This window comes from Hibiscus syriacus, unplaced genomic scaffold (genome assembly GCF_006381635.1).
Source record: "Hibiscus syriacus cultivar Baekdansim isolate YM2019G1 unplaced genomic scaffold, ASM638163v2 tig00111330_pilon, whole genome shotgun sequence".
NCBI classification, from domain to species: domain Eukaryota; kingdom Viridiplantae; phylum Streptophyta; class Magnoliopsida; order Malvales; family Malvaceae; genus Hibiscus; species Hibiscus syriacus.
The window spans coordinates 2925361-2938651 of record NW_024063059.1 but is presented as its reverse complement, the minus strand read 5'-3'; the positions used below and the strand labels follow the sequence as shown (position 1 = coordinate 2938651).

The following is a 13291-nucleotide window of genomic DNA, read 5'->3' as shown; positions in this document are numbered from 1 at the left end:
AATACCCTTATGAGGCAAAAATGACATGAATTGTCTCTAAAAAATAAAAATAACCCTAAAAAGTCATACTTGATCAGATAGAACTTCTGTTTCATTTGTTAAATACTCGATCTATTTAGAAGATTCCTAATAATCGATTTTTACCTCAGAAATGGAAAAAAATACTTAAAATTCATGATTTCTTGAGCTAGCCTATATAGACTAAATTATTGGAAATAGTGTATCATTTTTGATTGAATAAAATGACCGTGATAGTGTGAATGACATGTGAACTCATATTTTTATGGATTAGAATCTTTGAATAGTTGATTAAATTCTCGATATGTTTGAAAAATCCTGAAAACTATTTTCTACCTTTAGGATTTTTAAAATACGTTAATCTCCTTATTTTTGAATGATCATTTGAAGACTAGATTATTGAATGTATGATACATCACTAAAGTATTTAAAATGGCTGGATTTATCCTCGAGTTTTGAAATGAACAATATGCCTTGGACCCTAAAATGGTCAAAATATCTTCAAACCCCTAAATGAATAAAATAATCTCAAGTACAGAGATGATCTAAATACACTCATGACCTAGAAATAAGTGAATGTCATTAGATAAATTATGGAAACCCTGATAAACCTAATTATTGCACTGCCACTGAAGGATATAGAGAACGACCCAAACACGTCTGTCATTATGGATACTATTATAGTACAAAAAATAAAATAAATACCACAAATACTTGTTTAGTTCCTCAAGATTAGTTCACCGATGATTTTGAAGGTGATCAATACAATTATGTAGTCAGTGTTAGGAAGTGATTATTTTACACTCGATATTTTAATTTTTTTTCTTTGTTTAGTTTAGTTCTTGACAATTATCGTTGTTTTAAAGTTTGCTATAATGTAGTTTAATTTGATTTTTTTTTCCTTCAAATTCCGTAAATTAGCCGCCTATTTCTCGTTAATCCCATTTAATTTATCTTTGACAACAATTTAATTTCACTAAACCCAAAATTTAGCTCACCAAATTTTCTCTGTTAGTTTTAGTGTTTATCGAAACTTGCGTGACCATGATTATGCTTTTCCTATTGAGTTTTGTTTGCTTTTACTTTCTAATAATATTTCTTTTATTTAATTCGTGTGTTGAAACTTATCATAATTAATTGCATTTTAAAAATATTTTACATTTTACCATAAATTGTTGTTCCAATTTTAATTATATTTCTTTCATTTATTTGTTCCCACTTATTTTAAAAATATTTTACATTTTACCTCTTAAAGTTTCTTTTAATTAGGTTTTCACTTAGATTAATTTGAAGAACCTTTTAATTAGTATCCGTTTACACTCAAGATTCTATTTTAATTATTCGATTAAAATATTAAAATGTATTTAGAATTAATATTTAGATCCTTAATTTTAGATTTAGTGTAACCCCCTAGACCCGACCTATGCGTTTCGACTAAGTCTAGTGGATTACATTATGATTCTTAAATATATTTTCTGAAAAACTGTTATTCAATCAATAGAAATCACATTATAAATGATATGATATTATACTATCAAAACCCAACTTATAAATATAATACCAATAAGTAATTAAATTAAAACATGTCTTAAAAATCAAAATCACGATAAACCGAATATTAATAGCAAAAGTGTAATCACTATAAAATCCAATACTTTAAAATAAGGTACATGTCACCAAAATAAAGTCAACTTGCAAGATAAAACATTACAATCAGATATACTTCAAGAGATATGTTGATCCTCCAAGTGCTCGAACCGAGGTATCTAACCAATAATATCTGAAAGGGGGAAAACATTTTCGAAAGGTGAGCTAGGCTCAGTGTGTCCCAATATTACCTTAAAATCACAATAGGTACATTTAACAAATCATAGTCCAGCAAATCTCATAAATTCATAAAAGAGTTTAACTTTTGAAAATCATAGTTTAAACCCTTTTCTTATATACCATCAGTAGTTTCCAAAACTATTTTCCATATAGCTTACTTTAAGCACACAGCAAAAAGAAAGCCAACCTAAGGATAAGCTTTAGAGCTTGTATCCTTAGGCCCACAAGTCCAAGTCCATATAGCTTACCCTAAGCACACAGCAAGGGAAGCCAACCTAATGCATCTTGGGGCCCTCAAGAATCACATTAGGCCCGTTTATTAGCTTGATCAGAGCTATACTATCGTAATTCAATTCAATCCAAAATCAATAATCATAAACCAATCATCATAGTCCATAAATCATCACCAGTAAATCGGTGTACCAATAAACAGTAAACCATAGATTTCAATGTACCATATTTCAAAACATATAAAATAATTATGTAGTAAACAGGGAACACACCTCGATAATAGGTTCAAATAGTAGATCTATTGATTGCTGGTTTCACCACGCTCTGCTACAGTTTTCGAACCTATTTTATAAGAACACTATATTACTTATGGGTAACATAAATAGATCTCTAAAATCATAAAATTACGGGTCTTACGGGTGAATACTAGCACACGTGGTTTAACTGATCTAGAAGAGTTGGGTCGAGCTGTCGAACGATCCGGAGAGTCTCTTGTACCTTCAAACAATAATAATCTATCAGTCCCAAATCTTACTTAATTGTTCAAAGCTAGACTTCTTAAGTATATATAAGCATTTTCTGGGTTCGACTATCAATTTGGGGTATTTCGAGTCTGAATTTGGCCAAACGGATTGCGGAATCGGAATCAGGACGTCGATAAACATAAAATATGACTTTTCAAAAATTTAAATTCTGTCAAAGTCAAAGTCAACCACTTTGCCTGTCGATTTAGAGACTTTCGAGTTCGAATTTGGTGAAACGGACCCCAAAAACAGATTTGGGACGTCGAAAACTGTCAGGATAGATATTTTTGAAAAAGATTAACGATCGTTTAATAGTCGGTCAAAGCCGGTCAAAGTTCTGGTCAAAGGAGGTCAACAAACTGTCAAACATTTGAAAATTCCCAAAATGTCACTTTTTTAAAAATAATTCTCAGTGTGTCACCTTTTACGAAATAATTCCCAATATGTTACCTTTTTCGAAATATTTCCCATAATGTCACTTTTCAACATAATTCCCAAAATGTCACCTTTATCGAAATATTTCCCAAAATAGCACCTAACAACAATTATTTACCAATCTAGCCATCTTAAAATATTTACTAAACTAAAACCCAAACCGGTCAACCACTGTTTGAAGCTCCCCGGTGTCCTAAAAATTCCCGAAAAATTTCCAAAAATTATTTTAAGCGATTTTGAGATACTTACAAAGCTCGGTTCAAAATTTTGATCGGTGTAGAGCTCGATTTCAACAAATCTGAAACTTTGACCGCTTCACCCCTCCACTCGCCGGCGACGACGGAGAAACGGTGAACACCGGTGGATTCGGATCGATGCAAGGAACACGATGGTACGGGAGGTGTCGAAAACGAATCAACGATCGGAGATGAGTTTATGATTTTCTCGGTGGTGGTGCTAAAAAAACGTCGAGACTTTGACTCGAAATTCATGGCGTTTGGCAGCGTTTCGCTATAATTGGTTTACTGGGCTTTGTTCACGAGTCGAAGATGAACACGATGGTTGTTTCAATTTGACGGTCGGAGGTCGGATGGTGTCGGAATCGGGCTTCAAAGCAGAGGTGCGGGAGGAGAATTTTATGAGTTGGTTTCTGTGTTTTCACGCAGAAACCAATTCGTTTCATTTAATAGAAAAGGTTGCCGATACTTTTTGGATAAATTCAGGGCTTGGTCCCTGAATTTTCTTCAACTCTAAAATAGGATACAAGTTTTGAAAACTTTCAATTTAGTCCCAAAATTTCACCAATTTACAAAATTATAATTTTTTTTCTTTTCATTTTTTTTTCAGGGTTGTTACAATTCTCCCCCTCTACAAGAAATTTCGTCCTCAAAATTTACCTTATGAGAATAGTTGAGGAAACTGAGCCTCCATTGACTCCAACGTCTCTTAAGTAGCTTCTGAGGGACCTCGATTACTCCATTGAACTTTGACCATTGGAATACGTCTATTCTGAAGAACTCGCTCATCTCTTTCTAAGATTTGAATGGGCTCCTTCTCATATGACAAATCAGGTCTCAGCTCTACTTCCTCAACCTGAATGATGTGACCTGGATCTGGACGGTATCGCCTCAACATTGATACATGAAAGACATCATGAATACGACTGAGCTCAGAAGGCAACTCAAGCTGATATGCAACAGGTCCTACCCTCTTCAAGATACGAAATGGTCCAATAAATCTTGGACTCAATTTACTCTTACGCCCGAATCTCAATACTTCCTTCCACGGTGAAACTTTTAAGAAGACCTGATCACCAACCTCAAATTGTATATCTTTCCTTCTCTGATCTGCATAAGACTTCTTCCTATCAAATGCCTCTTTCAAACGGTCACGTATAAATCTGACTGTGTCCTCCGTCTCTCGCACTAACTCAGGTCCCAAAGTCTTCCTATCATGCAACTCAATCCAACAGATCGAAGTGCGACATTTACGCCCATAGAGTGCTTCGTAAGGTGCCATACGAATGCTGGTCTGATAACTGTTATTGTAAGCAAATTCAGCCAACGGCAAAAAGTTCTCCCAACTACCATGAAAATCAATTACGCAACCCCGTAACATATCTTCCAGAATCTGAATCACTCTCTCAGATTGACCATCAGTTTGTGGATGAAAGGATGTACTAAAATCCAATCTTGTTCCCAAAGCCGTATGCAGCGCCTTCCAAAATCTCGAAGTAAATCTCGGATCTCGATCAGAAATAATAGACAATGGAACACCATGCAACCTGACAATCTCTGAAATATACAATCTCACCAGCTTGTCCAAAGTATAATTTACCCGCACAGGAATGAAGTGAGCTGACTTTGTAAGTCTGTCAACAATCACCCAAACTGAATCTTTTTTCGAAAGAATCATAGTTAAGCCAGTAACAAAATCCATAGTAATACGCTCCCATTTCCATTCAGGAATCTTGATAGGCTGTAACAAACCTGATGGATGTTGATGTTCTGCCTTAACTTGCTGACAAGTCAAACACCTAGCCACAAAATCAGAGATGTCCTTCTTCATCCCAATCCAATGATACCTCTCTCTCAAATTCCGGTACATCTTATCTCCACCGGGGTGCATAGCATATGGACTACTATGAGCCTTCGTAAGGATAGTCTGCCTCAACTCAGCATCATCCGGCACACAATACCGACCTTTGAAGCATAAAACTTCATCCTGATCAAGGGCGTAATCTGAGCTTGTCCCTTGCTCTACTTGCTCAATGATGGAAAGCAAGGAGCTATCAAGGGGCTGCTTAGTTTTGATCTCATCAACCAAGGTCGGCTTAACTTGTAATTATGCTAACAGAGTGCCATCATCATATAAATTCATCATGGCCATTAAAGATCTCAACTCTGTTACCGCCTTTCGACTCAAAGCATCCGCTACAATGTTAGCTTTACCAGGGTGATAATCAATCACGCAATCATAATCCTTTAAAAGCTCTAACCAGCGTCGCTGTCTCAAATTAAGCTCCTTCTGGGTCAGAAGATAATTTAAGCTCTTATGATCCGTGAAAATGTAACACTTCTCTCCATAAAGATAGTGTCTCCAAATCTTCAAGGCAAAAATTACTGCTGCCAACTCCAAATCCTGAGTAGGATAATTACACTCATGCGGTCGCAGCTGACGGAATGCATAAGCCACCACCTTACTTTCCTGCATTAGAACACAGCCGAGTCCTGAGTGTGACGCATCACTATACACTATAAAATCCTTCCCGGACTCTTGTTGAATCAATACTGGTGCTTGAGTCAATACCGCTTTTAATTTCTCAAAGCTCTCCAGTTGTGCCTCACCCCAGTCAAACAACACATTCTTCCTTAACAACTTTGTCAAAGGAGAAGCAATGATCGAGAAGCCCTCAACAAAACGTTGATAATAACCAGCCAAGCCCAAGAAACTACAAATCTCAGAGATATTCTTGGGTCGTTTCCAATTCACAATAGCCTCGATCTTGCTTGGATCGACCTGAATACCTCGCGCAGAAATAATATGCCCTAGAAACGACACTTCTTGAAGCCAAAACTCACACTTGCTTAGTTTGGCATAAAGACGATGCTCTCTCAAAGTCCGCAGAACGATCTTCAAATCCTCGTCCTGCTCTGCCTCAGTACAAGAATAGATCAAAATATCATCAATGAAGACCACCACAAATTGATCCAAATATGGTCGGAACACCCGATTCATCAAATCCATGAAAGTTGCAGAAGCATTCGTCAAACCAAAATGCATCACCAAGAATTCATAATGACCATATCTAGTGCGAATGGCCGTTTTTGCAACATCAGATCCTTTAACTTTCAATTGATAATACCCCGAACAAAGATCAATCTTAGAGAATACAGTAGCTCCTCGCAGTTGATCAAATAAGTCATCAATCCTGGGTAGTGGGTATTTATTCTTGACCGTCATCTTGTTCAATTTCCAATAGTCAATACATAATCTTAGTGAACCATCATTCTTTTTCACGAACAGAACTGGAGCTCCCCATGGTGAAGTACTATGTCGGATAAATCCTCGATCGAATAATTCTTGCAATTAGACCTTCAACTCCTTAAGTTCCTTTGGAGCCATACGATAAGGTGCCATCGAAATAGCTGAAGATCCTAGATAAGTCTCAATCTCGAACTCTACCTCTCTATCAGGAGGTAACCCAGGCAACTCCTCCGGAAAAACATCCGGAAACTCGCTAACTATACGAATCTCCTCGATCGTGGACAATGCAGCTTTGGTGTTCAAAATACATGCAATGAAAGTCTCATATCCCTTCCGGATCATACGATCAATTTCTATCGCTGAAAATATATTGGAGAGATAGCCGCGACGTGCACCAATTAACACAACGGTTCGGCCATCAGAAGTTTTTAGAGTAGCTCTCTTGTACTCGCAATCTAGATTTACTTTGTGTTTAGTCAACCAATCCATCCCAAGAATTTGATCGAACTCCTCTAAAGAAAGCTCCATAAGATCAGCGAGAAAAATTTCTCCCTGAACCTCAAGAGGACAACGCCGAAATACTTTATTCACCAATACCGCTTGTCCTACTGGACTCGTAACTGTAATAGTATTTTCAGTGTTCTCAATCGGAATCTGAAGGTTTCGAGATACCGAGCTCGATACATAGGAGTGAGTGGAGCCATTTTCCAGTAATGCAAAGTATGGGATATAATAAATAGTAAATGTACATTCAATAACCTCAGGTTCATCTCTGTCATCCCGACGTCTAGTGGCATAAACCAAAGCTGGCTGTCTAGCCTCAGAAGCTGTTGCTCCTCTATTTTGCTGAGGTCGGGCTCTACTGTCTCTCTTGGACGCTGATCCTCGAGTCTTTCCTTGACTATTATCTCTAATTGTGGTCTGTACTGTAATCTGAGAACGTACAGGAGTCTGAGTAGCGGTCTACTCAAACGAAGCTAGCTGAGGACAATCCCTCCGATAATGAACACTAGATCCACACTGATAGCAAAGACCCATCTTCTTACGACACTCTCCTGTGTGCTGTTTACCACAATACTCACAAAGGAGTCCATGATAATACGACGAGGAACCGTCTCGACTGCCAACTAACGGTGAGGATGCTGCAGGCCTAAAACGTGTATTGCTTCTCTGAGGGGCCAAAATATGAGTCCTCTTCCCGGACTGTGCTGATGACTCAATATTAGTCGCTCCTATGATCGATGTAGTCATGCCAATACCTGCGGCAGAAGGCAGATTCGTTGGGGTCGTAGGAGCAGGATCACCTAACGGAGGTGGGGGATCTACTCGTATCCCATCAATCGGGTCTGTAAATCTAGCCACTCGACCTCGTCCATGGCTAGTTTGACGACCACGTCTAGCACTAATTTTGATGGATCTCAAGTTTACTCTAGAAGATGAAACTTAGGGTTAGATAAGCACTTGGAGTCTCGAACACAGTTAAAAATCTTAATAATTTTGTGACATGTCCTTAGTAACCTGTTTTGTAAAATATTTCAAAACCGTATTTTCAATGTGAATTCATACACAGTCCGAGGGTTAAAAACCAAAAGCTCTAATACCAATAAATGTAACCCCTAGACCCGACCTATGCGTTTCGACTAAGTCTAGTGGATTACATTATTATTCTTAAAGATATTTTCTGAAAACTGTTATTCAATAATTGTAAATCACATTATAAATGATATGATATTATACTATCAAAACCCAACTTATAAATATAATACCAATAAGTAATTAAATTAAAACATGTCTTAAAAATCAAAATCACGATAAACCGAATATTAATAGTAAAAGTGTAATCACTATAAAATCCAATACTTTAAAATAAGGTCCATGTCACCATAATAAAGTCAACTTGCAAGATAAAACATTACAATCAGATATACTTCAAGAGATATGTTGATCCTCCAAGTGGTCGAACCGAGGTATCTAACCAACAGTATCTGAAAGGGGAAAAACATTTTTGAAAGGTGAGCTAGGCTCAGTGTGTCCCAATATTACCTTAAAATCACAATAGGTACATTTAACAAATCATAGTCCAGCAAATCTCATAAATTCATAAAAGAGTTTAACTTTTGAAAATCATAGTTTAAACCCTTTTCTTGTACACCATCAGTAGTTTCCAAAACTATTTTCCATATAACTTACTTTAAGCACACAACAAAAAGAAAGCCAACCTAAGGATAAGCTTTAGAGCTTGTATCCTTAGGCCCACAAGTCCAAGTCCATATAGCTTACCCTAAGCACACAGCAAGGGAAGCCAACCTAATGCATCTTGGGGCCCTCAAGAATCACATTAGGCCCGTTTATTAGCTTGATCAGAGCTATACTATCGTAATTCAATTCAATCCAAAATCAATAATCATAAACCAATCATCATAGTCCATAAATCATCACCAGTAAATCGGTGTACCAATAAACAGTAAACCATAAATTTCAATGTACCATATTTCAAAACATATAAAATAATTATGTAGTAAACAGGGAACACACCTCGATAATAGGTTCAAATAGTAGATCTATTGATTGCTGGGTTCACCACGCTCTGCTACAGTTTTCGAACCTATTTTATAAGAACACTATATTACTTATGGGTAACATAAATAGATCTCTAAAATCATAAAATTACGGGTCTTACGGGTGAATATTGGCACACGTGGTTTAACTGATCTAGAAGAGTTGGGTCAAGCTGTCGAACGATCCGGAGAGTCTCTTGTACCTTCAAACAATAATAATCTATCAGTCCCAAATCTTACTTAATTGTTCAAAGCTAGACTTCTTAAGTATATAAGCATTTTCTGGGTTCGACTATCAATTTGGGGTATTTCGAGTCTGAATTTGGCCAAACAGATTGCGGAATCGGAATCAGGACATCGATAAACATAAAGAATGACTTTTCGAAAATTCAAATTCTGTCAAAGTCAAAGTCAACCACTTTGATCGTCGATTTAGAGACTTTCGAGTTCGAATTTGGTGAAACGGACCCCAAAAACGGATTCGGGACGTCGAAAACTGTCAGGATATGTATTTTTGGAAAAGATTAACGATCGTTTAATAGCCGGTCAAAGCCGGTCAAAGTTCTGGTCAAAGGAGTCAACAAACTGTCAAACATTTAAAAATTCCCAAAATGTAACTTTTTTAAAAATAATTCCCAGAGTGTCACCTTTTACGAAATAATTCCCAATATGCTACATTTTTTCGAAATATTTCCCATAATGTCACCCTTTTCAAAATAATTCCCAAAATGTCACCTTTATCGAAATATTTCCCAGAATATCACCTAACAACAATTATTTACCAATCTAGCCATCTTCTTAAAATATTTACTAAACTAACACCCAAACCGGTCAACCACTGTTTTGAAGCTCCCCGATGTCCTAAAAATTCCCGAAAAATTTCCAAAAATTATTTTAAGCGATTTTGAGATACTTACAAAGCTCGGTTCAAAATTTTGAACGGTGGAGAGCTCGATTTCAACAAATCCGAAACTTTGACCGCTTCACCCCTCCACTCACCGGCGACGACGGAGAAACAATGAACACCGGTGGACTCGGAACGATGCAAGGAACACGATGGTCCGGGAGGTGTCAAAAACGGATCAACGATCGGAGATGAATTTATGATTTTCTCAGCGGTGGTGCTAAATAAAATCGAGACTTTGACTCGAAATTCACGGCGTTTGGCAGCGTTTCGCTATAATTGGTTTACTGGCCTTTGTTCACGAGTCAAAGATGAACTCGATGGTGGTTTCAATTTGACGGTCGGAGGTCAGACGGTGTCGGAATCGGGCTTCAAAGCAGAGGTGCGGGAGGAGAATTTTATGAATTGGTTTCTGTGTTTTCACGCAGAAACCAATTCGTTTCATTTAATAGAAAAAGTTGCCGACACTTTTTGGATAAATTCAGGGCTTGGTCCCTGAATTTTCTTCAACTCTAAAACATGATACAAGTTTTGAAAACTTTCAATTTAGTCCCAAAATTTCACCAATTTACAAAATTATAATTTTTTTTCTTTTCATTTTTTTTCAGGGTTGTTACATTTAGGTTCTTTAATTACATAATTTATTCTTGATCACTACAAGAAAATATACCTTTAATGACACACGAACGATGACACACACTAATTTATGACTTGCAAAATATTTGTGTCATAAAAAAATGTCATGTTTTTTAAAATCTGAACGATTTATGACTTACAATAATGTGTGTCATATTTAATAGTCATAATTCAAAAAATTTACGAAAACACGGAGTATAGTTTTAATTGTGTGTCATCTTTAGGAGTCAGTCATTTTCTAATTTCTCCCCCCATTATTTTCATCATTTCCCGCTTCTTCCTGTCGATAATTATTAGTTCACGCCGCTTCTTCCACAGGTATTCCTCGTTCTCTATTCCACCATTCAATTTGGGTTTCTGGTCTTAGGAATTATTATGTTATATTCCTGTGAATTTGAGATCTCTCAAGATTGCAGCCTCTCTCGCCTTTCGCTTCCCGTAACTCTACTCAGGTAATTTTCTCCCTTTTCTACTCCCAATTCTGAGAAAAAACAAAACGTCTAAAAATGAAAACGATTTTTCAAAACAATTCTTCGCTGCTCCTTTTGTTTCGATTTTCTGAAGAAAAAGCAAGAAAAAAATATAAAAGGATATCCAGTAAAGAGTTAATAGCAATGGAGTCGAGAATGGATCATTACGAGATCTGGAACGGATTGGCCGTGGAGCTTTTGGCGCTGCCATTCTCGTTTATCATAAAATTGAAAAGAACATGTACTTTTTTTTTTATTTTTTTCAATTTATGATTTTAATTAATGTGTAATTTGATTTTTTGACTATTTTTCTTAAAAAAAATAGGTATGTTTTGAAGAAGATCAGATTGGAGCGGCAAATGGAGCGCTGTAGGAGTTCTGCGCATCAAGAAGTTATTTGTTACTTTCATCTAAACAAATTAATCTGTTTTCTCCTTAAAGGAATAACGAGTTTAATATTCCAATTTACGATCTAGTTTCATTTTTGTTGTATGTAGATGTCACTTATTTCGCGAATCCAACACCCTTACGTTGTTCAATTTAAGGAAGCATGGGTTGAGAAAGTAAGATACCAGACTACTGTTTTTTTGCTAGGATTATCGAATCAAAATCTGGCTTCACTTTGTAGCTTGTTGAGTCCGTGACTACTTCATTTTTTTTCTGTTGATTTTGTGTTTTGCAATTGTAATGTAGGGTTGCTATGTTTGCATTGTTACTGGATACTGCGAAGGTAGAGATATGTGAGTTTCCACTTTTGTATGTACAAGTTTGATTCAGAGATTTTTGGTTTTAGACATCCTGCAAAATTTGTAGTATTTTATTATTTTCATGTTTAACTGTTTTTAATAGGGATGAATTGATGAAAAAATCAAATGGGATCTATTTCCCGGAGGAGGTAATCTTATCTCTATATTCCTATTGATTTTACAAGTTAGTTTCTTCTTAGAATTGTGTGGCACGATAAAAGGTTCCCCGTTGGGGATTTTGCTTCCATGGTTCTCACCTAATTGTGGAAGAGAGGAGGTGGTTACGACTTACAGTAAATTCCGCTGGTTGTGAACATTGTGCAGAAGCTCTGCAAGTGGTTCGCGCAGCTACTTCTGGCAGTTGAATATCTACATTCAAATTTTGTTCTGCATCGGGACATAAAGGTACGAATGTCAATTTACATTGGTATTTCTATTAACTTATTTATTATGGACTGACTTCAGCACTTTCTTGGTAGTGTTCCAATATTTTTCTTACCAAAGATCAAGATGTTCGCCTTGGTGAGTTTGTCTTTTCCCTTTTCTTCTTACTTTCTTACATGTTTTCTCTTTATCTATGTTTCCTATTATGTTATGTCAGATATCCTACCTAATTGGCTATTCTGCTATTGTTATCCTAAATTCCTTTCTTGTCTGTATTGGTTTAGGGGATTTTGGGCTTGCTAAAACTCTAAAGGCAGATGATTTGGCTTCCTCGGTATGTACATTGTAATCAAATGATTTTTTGACATACATTTTCCTTTTAGTCTTTTTTCAACCATATCTAAAATTGAAAATAATTGTTTTGGGTCATTCTTTTAGCATTTCTTTTCCTTATCTTCCTACAATTTGGTATAATAAGCTTAGTAGCTTATGCTGCAAAGCTCGAAATGCAGTTTTGTGTTCTGTTGGTAGATGCCTCAATTTCCCTTTACTGTTATTGCAAAAATTCTTGCATGGTAGCATATTACTCACATTCAGTAATTAATAACATATTCCACTCTTCCAGATTGGCTGTCACAATCTAGCATAGTTACATTTTTTGGAAAAATAATATGATTTGTTAAAATGAATAGGCCTAGTGTGTGCCAAGCTTACAGTTAAACTTGGTGCTAATTTTAATTTTATTGACCGAGCCCAAACTGTAGCTAATTGTCGAGTAAAATTTATAACATTTGGTATGGCATCATTACTTAGGAACTGAAAATATATGCATGTATGCGACTTCTGGGTAGTTAGTCGAAGTGTGTTACATTTGGTGATAGGAGAGATGTATTAATAATTAATCATAAAATGGCCCAGAATTTGTGCAATGATTAAATACTGGAGTGCTGTAAATTAACTGTCACATATGTTGTATCGATCATAAATATCCAAAAAAATAGTGTATATAAATGTATCTATTGGGTTAAATTTTGTACTCGTCAATCCTTGCTCTCATAAACGCTTTTGGACA

General features: G+C 36.2%; 1 pseudogene; it reads left to right on the top strand.

Annotated features, from left to right (window-relative positions):
- The first annotated feature begins 11233 nt into the window (after window positions 1-11233).
- The window catches only part of LOC120158695, a 33102-nt pseudogene continuing 31044 nt past the window's right edge, over window positions 11234-13291 (top strand).